This window comes from Vigna unguiculata, chromosome 8, assembly GCF_004118075.2.
Source record: "Vigna unguiculata cultivar IT97K-499-35 chromosome 8, ASM411807v1, whole genome shotgun sequence".
NCBI classification, from domain to species: domain Eukaryota; kingdom Viridiplantae; phylum Streptophyta; class Magnoliopsida; order Fabales; family Fabaceae; genus Vigna; species Vigna unguiculata.
The window spans coordinates 26637213-26650935 of record NC_040286.1 but is presented as its reverse complement, the minus strand read 5'-3'; the positions used below and the strand labels follow the sequence as shown (position 1 = coordinate 26650935).

General features: G+C 32.2%; 1 pseudogene; it reads right to left on the bottom strand.

Moving 5' to 3' along the window:
- Positions 1 to 3906: 3906 nt before the first annotated feature.
- On the bottom strand, positions 3907 to 13637 carry LOC114195047 (annotated as a pseudogene).
- Between the last annotated feature and the right edge of the window lie 86 nt (positions 13638 to 13723).

Here is a 13723-nt window from a genome sequence, read left to right as displayed (position 1 = left end):
TTTCAGTGAGATAATAATTTTTTATTACATTAGTTACTTCTTTATAGCCAAACTAGTTTTAAACTCGTGCATACGCACTAATTGGTGTTTGTTTATGTGTTTATTAAAATAGACTTAGAAGTTGAAAAGGGAAATAATATATATTTTGAAGTTTATACTTAAGTTTTGAATAGAATGAACGTAACAAATGATTTATAAGTTTAAAAAGTCAATGTGTGTAAAAATGTAAAGAGTATACTTTATAAGAATACAAAGGATAAAAACATAAGAAAAACTATAAGGTAGACTCTCTGAAAATATAAAGGATAAACTATGCAGAAATATGTAGAATGGACTCACTAAAAATACAAAGCAATTGAATGGACATATTGGTCTAATGTGTATTGTTAGACTCGTCTAGTTAGTGCTTTGACATACTCGTCTAATATGTGTTGTTAGACTCATCTACTCAATATATGGATATAGTTGTCTAATGTAAATTGCTAGACTCATGTAATTAATATATGGACATAGTCCTCTAATGTGTATCAGTATACTCGTCTAACATGGGTATGAGCAGACTCGTATAGTGTATATTGCTAGACTAATCTAATTAGTTATAGATAAATTTGTTTTATGTGTATTACAAGACTCGTCTAATTAGTGTATGAACAGACTTGTCTATTGTGTATTCTTAGACTCGTCTAACTATTGTATGGGATAACTCATATAACATTTTTTTTGCGTACTTGTCTAATGAGTTTACGGACAAACTCGTCTAATGTGTATTGTTAGACTCATCTAATCAATATATGAATGCCTCATCTAATGTGCACTGCTATGCTAGTCGAATCAATGCATCAACAAATCCATTTAATGTTTTTTTTATTCATGTAATCAATGAATTTCTAACCTCGTCTAATATTTTTTGTCTAATTAGTCTATGGGCAGTCTCGTCTAATGTGCATTGCTAGACTCGTGTAATGTTTTTTTGTAATATTCGTCTAATTAATGAGTGGACAAACTCATCTAATGTGCATTGCTAGATTTGTGTAATTTTTTTGTTATACTCATATTATCAGTGTATGAACAGATTTGTCTGATGTGTATTGCAAAATTCATATAATCAATGAATGAACACAATCCTCTAATGTGTATTAATTGACTCGTCTAGTTTAGGTATGGACACTTATCTTATGTATATTGCTAGAGTCGTCTAATTGATATATGAATGACTCATCTAATGTGTATTGTGACTCGTCTAATCAATACATTGAAAAACTTGTCATATGTCTTTTTGCTTTACTCATCTAATTAATATATTCATGTACTTGTGTAATAATTTTTGTTATACTCATTTAATCAACGTATGAAATGACTTATCTAATATTTTTTATACTAATCTAATTAATGTATGGAGAATCTCGTATAATGTGTATGTTTTAGACTCATGTAATTGTTTTGTCATATTTTTCTAATTAGTGTATGAAAAGACTTGTCTGATGTGTATTGCTAGACTCGCCTAATCAATGTATGAAAACACGCATGTAAGTGTATATTCATACTTTTGCAATGTGTATTGCAAAACTTGTGTAAGCAATATTGCAAGACTCGTGTAAGTGAGTGGACAAACTCATTTAATGTGTATTAATAAACTCATTTAATATGTGTATAGTCTAATGTATATTGTTATACTTGTCTAGTTAGTGTATAAACATACTTGTCTAGTGTCTGTTGTTATACTCCTTTAATTAGTGTATGGACATAGTCGTCTAATCAATGCATGAGTATAAACATTTAATGTGTATTACAAGACTTGTTTAATCAATCAATGGACACACTCGTCTATTGTGTATTAATAAACTCATATAATTTGTGTATGGACATAATTGTGCAATGTATATTGCTAGTCTTGTCTTATCAGGGTATGGACATACTTATCTAGTGTTTGTTGCTAGACTTGTCTAATTAATGTATGGATAGACTCATCTAATTGGTACTCCTAGACTAGTCTAATCAATGTGTGGAATGATTTGACCATTTTTTTTTTTGCTATAGTTGTCTAGTGATTGTATGAACAAACTCATATAATGTGTATTGCTAAACATTTTTAATCAGTGTATCGACAAATTCGTTTAATATTTTTTGTTATACTCGTCTAATTAGTGTATTATTAGACTCGTTTAATCAATGTATGAGATGACGTCCAATGTCTTTTGTTATACTCATCTAACTAATGTATGGACATACTCGTTTATTGTGTATTGGTAGACTCGTCTAATAATTTTTGTTATACTCGTTTAATCAATGTATGTACAAACTCACCTAAAATGTATATTAATAGACTTGTCTTTTTTTTTTTTTTGCTTTATTTGTCTAATATGTGTTACTAGACTCGTTTAATCAATGTACGTCTGATCAAAAATAGTAATTTATTAGACATTAAAAAATAGAGTTGAAATATATTGCAATTTTTAATCAGTTTAAAAAAAATAAATTAAATAGATAAAAGAGTAAAGTAATTCTATGGAGACATGTGGCTAATATGATCTTGATCGGTCTTTTGAGTTTTCTCTTTTGTGAGAACCTTGTGGAGTTCTCATAAGCAAATTTCAAATTTGATCTTATGAGCTAATTCACAGCTGAAAAAGTGTTTTTCAACTCAATGACTATCACAAATTATTTGTTGATGAGTTTGTTTCACACATAGAGAGGAAATTGAAAAAAGTTTTGAGGAGGGAGAGAAAAAGGAAAGAAAAGAAAGAGCTAAGGTATAAAGATAAAGAGAAAATGTTTGATGAATATTGGTAAAGACATGTTCATGCTATGATGAAAGGAAGAGATGCGAAGGAAAAAAAATTAGTGAAGAAAAAGAAGTAAAAGAGGAGGACTTGAGAGAGAAAAAATAAAGAGGAGGATTTTAGTAAGGGAAAATGAAGAGGAGGAGTTGAGAGAAAAAAAGATTCAAGACAAAAGATACAGAAGAAAACAGAAAAGAAGAAATAAGTGAGAAAAAAGTGACCAACAAAGAGGAAGAAAAAAAAGTCTTTTAAGAGATGTTTCAACAACAACACATCATTTAGTCTCAAGCAATAAGTTGTTTTTACAAAGATTCTAGTTCTAAAATATATGGGGATGCACTCTTACAATAACAAGAAAAGACTCAGATTACACAACATCACGCTGCGGCTGCCATTATTGCACCGCTACTCTAGAGGAAGAAGAGAGGAAACATGTTGCACAACAAAATAAAAAGAGAAAATTATGGGGAAGCTAACAAGATTAGTGGGAAAGAACACTTTCTTATAAAAAAAAAAAGGACATGATAATCAACTGAGTTAGAGTCGTTTAACTTTAAGCAAAATAGAAGAAAACAGTGAACTACACAAAAAATGAGCGCTACAAAGCAATATAATGACTAAAAACATCTACCAGCTTTGCAACCGTAGAAATGCATCCAATGACTTACATGTATCCAAAGTTGCGTAAACTTAATGACTATAAACATCAACAACCTTTGAAGTAGTAGAAATGCATCCAATGGCTTACAAGTATCCAAAGTTGAATAAACTTATTTATGTTTAAGAAAGAATATAGGAAATTAAACGCAACATAATTCAACCTCTCATGCCATTTGCTAGTTTCAGAGCAATTTCACATAGTATTTTTTGTTAATTTTGCAATAACACCATAAATTGTTCAAAAATTAATCTAGTTATGCTTTCCAACCAAGGAACACATATAAATTGTGATGTAACAAAATCTGCAAAATAAAACATACAGAAGAATTAGAAAAGGCTGTAACAAGATGCATTTTGCTTTATTTGCAATGTGAACATAGTGAAGAAACTGAAATGAGTAAGCTACATATTATTTGAACAAGGTTAACAAATGGATGAGCACAAATAAAACTTGTTTAAAGGTTGCTTAATCTCTAAATTTTCTGTATTCAGGCTTCAGTTCATACGTGCCTTGATTAGTTCCTTTGTTGTTGTAGACACAAAGGTCTTTTAGTATATCTTTTAGAAATTGTTGTAAAAATGTGAATATCCACCACATTAGTTAAAACAGGCTCTACTATATTAATAATCACAAACAAATAAATGTCAATTTGAAAGTATATTGTTTCATAATGGTGTGTGGGCTTGTAGAGACATACCTATTAAGCAGTAAAAGTACAACATACATCGTTATCTTCATCATTTCTCATAAAAATAACATAAATGATACAAACATACAATCTTAATCTCTCAAAAATTCTTTGAAAATGAGGTATACAACTCAAATTAACTTATCAACCTATCTTGTATAGATTAGTTCAATTGCACAAATTATTATATCAGACAAATTTGAACATTTTCTACATATTCATATCCATTATAAGCAACAAACTTTTATGGTTGCAGTTCATTTTGCATAGATATTTAAGATTTAAGTTTATAAAAGTGCAAGTATTTAAGAAAGCCAAATTTTAAGAGTAAAACTACTCAAAGCACATACTTCAGGTTGGTCAGTTTCTTGTATGAGGTTTCGTAAACTCCAATTAGACTGTCATTCAAATAGTTTAAACACAATCTCTTCCATCTCCCCACGATCTCTTCTTGTTCTCTTTGTATCACTTGCTTTAGTAGGAGTTTTCTTCTTTTCCTAATCCAACACAAACATCTATTACAACTAAAGTATAAATTAATTAAAAATATTGAACTACATAGCAAGCTTGTAGAAATAGTCATTGACACCACCTTTTCAACACTATATATCTCATTTATCTCATTATCAATTGAAAAAGAGGGGAGAAGAGGCAAGGGGAGGGCTAGATGTGATTTGATCAGTAAGTTATAAACTAATGATGAGCTGACATTGTGCCAAAACAAGGGATCTCTTAGCATGAATTCATTAAGAACTACGATTGGTAACAAGAAGGAGAATAAGCCATTACAGGGGGCCAGAAGTTGAAAAACTGATCATCCCTAGCATTGGCCTCATGTGTGCCCCACTATCATTGTCAATAACCTGAAAATAGAATGTCGAAGTCAAAGATAATGAAACGGTTTGCCTAACTCATGATAAGGAGAACCAGAGCCAAAAGAAAACCTGAATCTGTCTACTTTTTACCATATACTTGTTTGTCCTTTCCCGACAAAGTTTCCCATAGAGTTCAAGATTTTGATTATGGGGCCTCATGTCAAACCTATTCAGTATTTTTCCTTCCACAGAGATCTTTCCTACAACACAACAAAAATTTTAACAGCTAGATTTACATTTTCTAAATTAACTTTGATAGAGGATATTAATGATGCTTTAGATACCAAACCAAATCATGTCAAGAAAAAAAAAACTTTAGGGAAAAGAGAAAGAAAAAAGTAAAAGAACAAAGAATAAAATATCATGTAGTGTTGGTTGTAGACTAAGATATAGAAGGCCAGCATATTAACTAAATAAACTTGTCAGTCTCTTTAACATATTCAACAAAGAACCACCCTAGAATAACCACTTGCTAAGCATTAGCAAGAAGACCTCTTAACCTCGTAATAAGAGATAATTGAAGAAAAACATTCTTGGAATTTTTACAACCAAAAGCATAGATAATAACATAAACATAATACTCTTTATAGGGAATTTCAATCCAATAATATCCAACAACTAAATATTTTAAATGGTTGTTAGTTGTTAAAAACAACACCAGAGAAACACAAATCAAAAACATTAAGATAGTAACATGTTTTCTACAATATGCCTTACAACGGTTACTGTATTAATCAAGGTCGGTTAGTCCCCAGCCTACGACGGGTACTTACCAGCTCCATCAGAATAGGTGGGCATCTAAAAAGAAACCTATATAGATAAGTGGGCCCCCATTATAAGCCCATGGCTAGATAAGATTCCAAGTAATGCTCCACATAATGTGCCAAGTAAAGTTCTTAAAAATAATTATAAATACCATGTGACTTTAGGTAATTAGGTACATTTTTCATTAATCACTAAATCTTAGCTTTGACCGCTTACTAAAACATCTTGTTGACTTGAGTGTTGGAGGGTCTTCTGCAGGCACAACCCCATCCGATTAAGGAAGAATGAGTACTTGAAAGAGGACGAGTACACCTCGGAATAGGACACATAGAGTGCTTTGAAGTCTTTGCAAGGTATTATTTTGGTTTCGTAAGAATAGTTACTCTAATGAAGTGCAATTGTCCAAATAAAAGATTTGTTATAACAGATTAACTAAAATTTTGGAAGGTCAAACTTGTAACTAATTTAGAAAAGAATGTGCATGCATCATAAACTCCTCTGATTATTTCAAACATATGATTCAAAGCTTATACATATGAGGTCTACTTGTTTCAACCTATAGTGTTAAAAATAATGAATGGCTACATTTCTTTCTTTTATGAAGGAACACCCTCATTTCAATAATAAGCACCATTATACAGGTGATCATTTACCATGTGATAATATTAAAGTAATATACATCTCAGCATGTTGAAACAATCACAACTACTTCATGTCAAACCAAGATATCAATAACAGTGAGCTTAACTATCCAACAAAGTAACTTTCAATGTAAATAGTCACCGAAAGATGAAAATTATTTACCTTGCGGTGTGTCTAAAAACACATACATGGGAATGAAGTCTTTAAACATATCCATAACATAACATTTGGGTATATGTCCAACTTCAGTTCCAGCCAACTCCATTGTAAACTGAGTATTTTAACTAAACAATCAATTTAAAAGGACAAAAATAACAAGAAAAAGTGTCACTAATAACTATAGTAAAAGTAACTATTTTCATATGATACAAAGTAACTGTATAATATACATATCATTTTCCTAAACAAAAAGATATTGGACAAAACTTGGAAGAAGTTCTTGTAAAACTAATTAAGGATCTTTAAGATTTATAATTCTCACGATAAAACATAATAGAGCACTAACCTTGATCCATGAGAGATCCTGTGAATATGCGTTCTTCAAATTTGTAATCTTGTGTGATCTTCAATCACTATTTCCCAATCTATCTCTTTACCTTTCTTTCTCTTCTCACACGTTCTTGATGGGTTACTATGAAAAAGAACCTTATGGCCAGAGACAGAACCCCAATTCCTTTTATAAACCAACGTCCATCAAGTTGGTTTTTATTTTATCTTTATCTTTATTTTATTTTATTATCACTTCCCATAATAATAACCAATAAGTCTTTATATTTTATTAAATCACAATTGAGCCCATCATAATATTTCAAATGAGTCACTAATAGAATTAATTCGTCAATTAATTCTAACATTCTCCCACTTGACTCATATGATGTCATAACATTATGTGATTTAATACATAAATATAATGCGCATTAAAAGACCTTGCATAAATTGGTTCCATCATTATTCATACTTAAAGATACAGAAATAATAAGAGTCATGGCGGTCACACATCATTTGGTCGACATGATCCCTTCCATGTACTACTATATCATCCCTTTCTCCTTAATATGACCTTAAAAACGAGAAGTTCATAATGGGTTTAAACATAATGTCATTTTACAAAACAATAACATAACATAATTTATTTTATTCATCATAATTTGCATGCATAAACATAAAGAAGAAAACACAGATTTCAGAAATTTATACATTAGGGAGCTCAGAGTGTCACATAAACATTAAAAAACATTAACATTCAACATTTAACATTCACTAGTAGACATAATGTCCATATTTTGTACATGACCAGCATACAATTTGGGCGGTAACCCTTTTGTTAAAGGGTCAGCAATCATAAGATCTGTGCTAATATGTTCTATTGACATTTTACGTTTTTGAACTTCTACTTTAACGGCAAAGTATTTCACCTCCATATGCTTAGCACCTTTAGAATACTTGTCGTTTTTAGAAAAGAAGACTGCTGCGGAATTATCACAATAAATTTTCAGCGGCTTGGAAATACTGTCGACTACTCCAAGTCCTGAAATAAAGTTTCGTAACCAATTAGCCTGAACTATGGCCTCAAAGCATGCCACAAATTCAGCTTCCATGGTGGATGCAACAATGACAAACTGCTTCGCACTTTTCCATGAAATCGCTCATTCGACTAAAAGATACACATAACTAAATGTAGACTTTCTTGTATCCATACAGCCGACAAAATCTGAATCTGTATAACCTATCACCTCAAGGTGATCAGATTTTCTATAAGTAAGCATGTGATTCTTTGTTCCTTGTAGGTATCTTAAAACTTTCTTTGCAGCTTTCCAATGCTTCAGACCTGGATTACTTTGGTATCTACCAAGCATACCAACTCCAAAGCTAATATCTGGCCTCGTACATGTTTGAGCATACATCAAACTCCCAGCAACAGATGCATAAGGGATATTTTCCATCTGTTTCCATTCCAAATCATTCTTTGGACATTGCATGAGACTAAACTTGTCTCCTTTCTGTATTGGAACGGGAGATGCTGAACATTTATCCATTCTGAATCTCTCTAAAACTTTATTAATATATGCATTCTGAGACAAACCTAACAGTCCTTGTGATCTGTCACGAAATATTTCTATTCCTATCACATAGTATGCCTCACCTATATCTTTCATTTCAAAGTTATTAGAGAGAAACCTTTTAGTCTCACTTAATAGACCAAGATCATTAGTCGCAAGCAAGATATCATCAACATACAGAATCAAAAATATAAACTTACTCCCACTGACCTTCAGATATATACACCGATCAACGATGTTTTCTTTAAATCCAAAAGCCACAATAGTATCATTGAACTTAAGATACCATTGCCGAGAAGCTTGCTTAAGTCCATATATTGATCTCTTAAGTTTACACACCATGTGCTCCTTTCCTTCTTCAGCGAACCCCACCGGTTGGTCCATATAGACATCCTGTTCTAAATCCCCATTCAGAAAAGCAGTTTTAACATCCATTTGATGCAACTCAAGATCATAATGAGCTATTAATGCCATGATAATTCTAAAAGAATCTTTCTTAGAAACAGACGAAAATGTTTCCTTATAGTCAATGCCATCTTTCTGAGTAAAACCTTTGGCAACAAGACGAACCTTGTAACGTTCAATATTGCCTTGAGAGTCACGCTTAGTCTTAAAGACCCATTTACACCTAACTCTCTTACATCCTTTTGGCAATTCCACAAGGTCTCGTACGTCATTATGTGCCATTGATTTAAGCTCATCTTTCATGGCATCTAACCACTTATCAGAATTATCACCATTAATGGCTTCTGAAAAAGAAATTGGATCATTATCAATACTTAAGTCATTTTCTGACTCTTGTAGATAAACCACATAGTCATTCGAAATAGCAGACTTTCTATCTCTGTGAGATCTTCTTAATACTATTTCTTGTGGTTGTTCTACTATCGATTCATTATTAACCTCGGGATCATTAATTTGTTGTTCTTCTTGATTATTGTGAGTTTCTACAACATGTGGAATAACAAATCTTGATAAAGAAGTACTATCTATAGGAACTTGTACTCTAACTTCCTTAATCTCCACATTTCGTGAAGCTTCACTCCCACTGGTTTCACCATTCTCAATGAATCGAGCATTTCTAGTTTCAACGATTCGTGTACTATGGGTAGGACAGTAAAACATATACCCTTTTGATTTTTCTGGATAACCAATGAAAAATCCATCGATTGTTCTTTCATCCAATTTATTTTCTTGTGGATTGTATATTCTTACTTCTGATTGACAACCCCAAACATGCAGGTGTCTCAAATTGGGTTTCCTATTCGTCCATAACTCAAAAGGAGTCTTTTGAACAACTTTACTAGGAACCCTGTTCAACAAATACATGGCAGTCTTTAAAGCATACATCCACAATGATATGGGTATACATGAATTACTTAACATACTCCTAACCATATCCATTAAGGTTCGATTACGCTTTTCTGATACACCATTTTATTGTGGTGTGCCTGACATTATGTATTGAGCACAAATACCACATTTCTCAAGGAACTTAGCGAACGGACCAGGGTGTTGTCCACTTTCATCATATCTTCCATAATACTCACCACCTTTATCAAACCTTACGATTTTCACCTTTTTGTCTAATTGCCTTTCCATTTCATTTATATAAACTTCCAAGGCATTTACTGACTAAGATTTCTCATGTAGTAAATAGACATGTCCATAACGCGAAAAATCATCAATAAAGGTGATGAAGTACTTCTCTTTATTGAAAGAATTTACATCAAACGGACCACATATATCGGTGTGTATGATTTCAAGAAGCTGAGTGCTTCTCGTGGCTCCTTTCTTTGTGTGTTTAGTTTGTTTGTCTTTAATACAATTCACACACACATTCAGATCAATAAAATCTAAATCCGGAAGGATTTCATTCTTTACTAATCTTTGCATTCTTTCTTTGGAAATATGTCCCAAACGTTTATGCCACAAGTAAGCAGATCGTTCATCCACTAAACTACGTTTAGTGCCAACATTGTGATGCAAAGTCATAAGAGTTTCAGCATAGAAATTATCCAAATTCAATTTATATAAATCATCATAAAGTGTATCAATTTCAATCATAAAAGTATGCTTAAACAAACTGAAACAACCATTCCCAAACTTAAAAGAATATCCAGTAATATCAAGCTTAGACAAAGAGATTAAATTCCTAGTGATACTAGGTACATAAAAAGTATCCATAAGGTCTAAGTGATATCCAGTGTCGGGGATTAGACGATAAGTCCCGACCGCTTCCACTGGAACTTTCTCTTTATTGCCCATGAAGACAAACTTCTCATTTGGGTTTATGGTTCGGGTTGTAAGAAATCTCTGCATCACATTAGAAACATGAGTCGTACATCCAAAATCAATCCACCACGTATTATGGGGAACTTCAGTTAAGTTTGATTCAAAACATACGTAAGCATTATGCTCACCTTTCTTTTCGAACCAAGCTCTACGCTTTATGCAGTCCTTCTGGAAATGTCCAGACTTCCCGCAGAAATGACATTTGTCATTTTTCTTCTGGATTTTGGTTGAGGACTCGTCAATCTTTAGTGGTCCTTTACCCTTTCCATGTTTCTTAGCAACTTTCTTTCCAACAGCTCCTTGATTCTTCACATATTGAATAGAGTGGCTTCCTAAGTTCTTTAGTCGGGTCTCCTCCTGAACTAGCATAATGTGCAATTCATGCACATTCCACTTGTCTTTCATGGTGTTGTAGTTCATCTGGAGCGGACCATACTCAGACGGTAATGAGTTCAGAATGAACTACACGAGAAAACTTTCATCCACTACCATTCTTAAAGACTTAAGTCTTGCTGCGATATTTGTCATCTCGATCACATGCTCATGCATGGTACGTGAGCCGTCAAACTTCATGGTGGTCAACGTACCCATCAGTGTCCCAGCGAGATACTTATCAGCAGTTTGGGAGCGCTCTTCCACAAATTTCATAAATTCTTTTGCGTCATTAGTTTTAGGAAGAGCTGACTTTATATTGCTTGTTATGCTCATTCTCATAAACATTAAGCTAAGTCTATTTGATCTTGCCCAAGCTTTGTAATGGGCTTTCTCTTCATTGCTACTAGCATTCGTGATAGCAGCCGACTTTTCAACTTGAAAAGCTAGATCAAGATCCAACACACCTAAGGGAAATTGGACTTGCTCACTCTAGTAAGGGAAATTCAACCCATTAAAGACTGAAACAAACGAAGCATGCAAGTGTAAAGATACCGGAACAGAGACTGCAATTAACACATGCCTAACATTAATGCTTTGAGTCATAAAACTAAACGTAAAAACATATTCAGATATAAACAATCATTTTATGCATACTAATGTTCTCCTTTGGGAGATCCAACAATATACAAACATAAACATAATGATGCTAATCATATTATAACATTATTGATAATTAAAATATGCATCAATTAGAATCACCTACTACCTTTGGGTATATAAATAAAACTAGTGATGCATACAAAATTATCTACAATCATGTTCATTAATTATGAGAACAATTAATCAACCTTTAGGCGATCCTTAAATGCCTTATAATTAATGAATTTTAATTAACCCATAAATTTAATTATTCATAATTTAGCATCCATACTATGGGTAATTAAAATAAAACATTAATAATTTGAAATCACAAAAACTTTAAAATTTTGATCACTTTGGTGACTAACAAAATTTATCATACTTGATTTCAAATAAATAAATATACATTTAATTGCTATAAACTTTATATAGCATCCTCATTAATTTTAATTTAACAATAACAAACATAAATATTATTACAAATTAAAATAAAATTATTAATTATTTATATAAATAAAATAATTAATATTAATTTTATTGGTAACATAACCCAATAAAAATATTAAACTTTAATTTTAACAAACCACGTAATTACACGGTTCACACGTTATGAAATTGGAAAACTTCCAATTTTCACACGTTCACTCACGTAACGGTTTTCACTCCAAATTTAAAGGCTCGTGCATTCACATAAAACGAATGTGACCTTCATCATGCATGCACTTGATCCAGAAAACGTAATAGTGGAAAACAAGAATTCAATTAGGCACGCATTCTTTTTTGCAGAGGCTTTCTAATTTGAAACAAATCACACATGAACAGATTTCACAAAAACTAATTCATGCCATGGACAAGGTTTTTAACACCCGGCTTGCAGACCAAAAAATAATCATGAAAAGCAATTATACTTTTACATATATATATGCATGCAACGAAAAACATCATAATGAAAACCACTTAATTGGAGAATCATAAATCTTAGAACACATGCTCTGATATCACATGTAAAACTAATTAAGAATCTTTAAGATTTATAATTCTCACGATAAAACATAATAGAGCACTAACCTTGATCCATGAGAAATCCTGTGAATATGCGTTCTTCAAATTTGTAATCTTGTGTGCTCTTCAATCACCGTTTCCCAATCTATCTCTTTATCTTTCTTTCTCTTTTCACACGATCTTGATGGGTTACTGTGAAAAGAACCTTATGGCCAGATACAAAATCCCAATTCCTTTTATAAACCAACGTCCATCAAGTTGGTTTTTATTTTATCTTTATCTTTATTTTATTTTATTATCACTTTCTATAATAATAACCAATAAATCTTTATATTTTATTAAATCACAATTGGGTCATCATCATATTTCAAATGAGTCACTAATAGAATTAATTTGTCAATTAATTATAACAGTTCTAGCTCAACTCACTTTGGTTAATCTAAACAACTAAAAAAGAATATAATACCCAATTGATCCAACCATAACAGAGTCCTTGATTTTCAGGTCTCACCATTTGCACTCACCCAATGTGGATTACAACATGACATCCACACATTCATTATCTGTTGATAGAGGAAAGGAGAAGAACTTTAGTAGGAGAAACGTCGTCGTTGGAGTTGAGAGGGTCGATGGAGACAACGACCTTGCAACGAGGCGAGAGGGGTCGGAGGGAGGGGCGCGGAGGCAGCGAGAGATGAGGGGAGGACACTTCATCAGCCACGCCGCTTTCTCCGCTTTTAACGTGTCCACGTACGCATTATTCGTCTCAATAGAAGGAAGAATAACAATAAGAGAGAGTTTCCAGGTGACTTTTGATTTTTGAAGTAGAATGAAACCGTTTTGTTTGTTTTTTGTTCACATCCTGCTCTTGGTGCACTATGGAGTATTTACGTGGCATTATCATTTTATATTATTTTTATTTCATTATTATATATACTAAT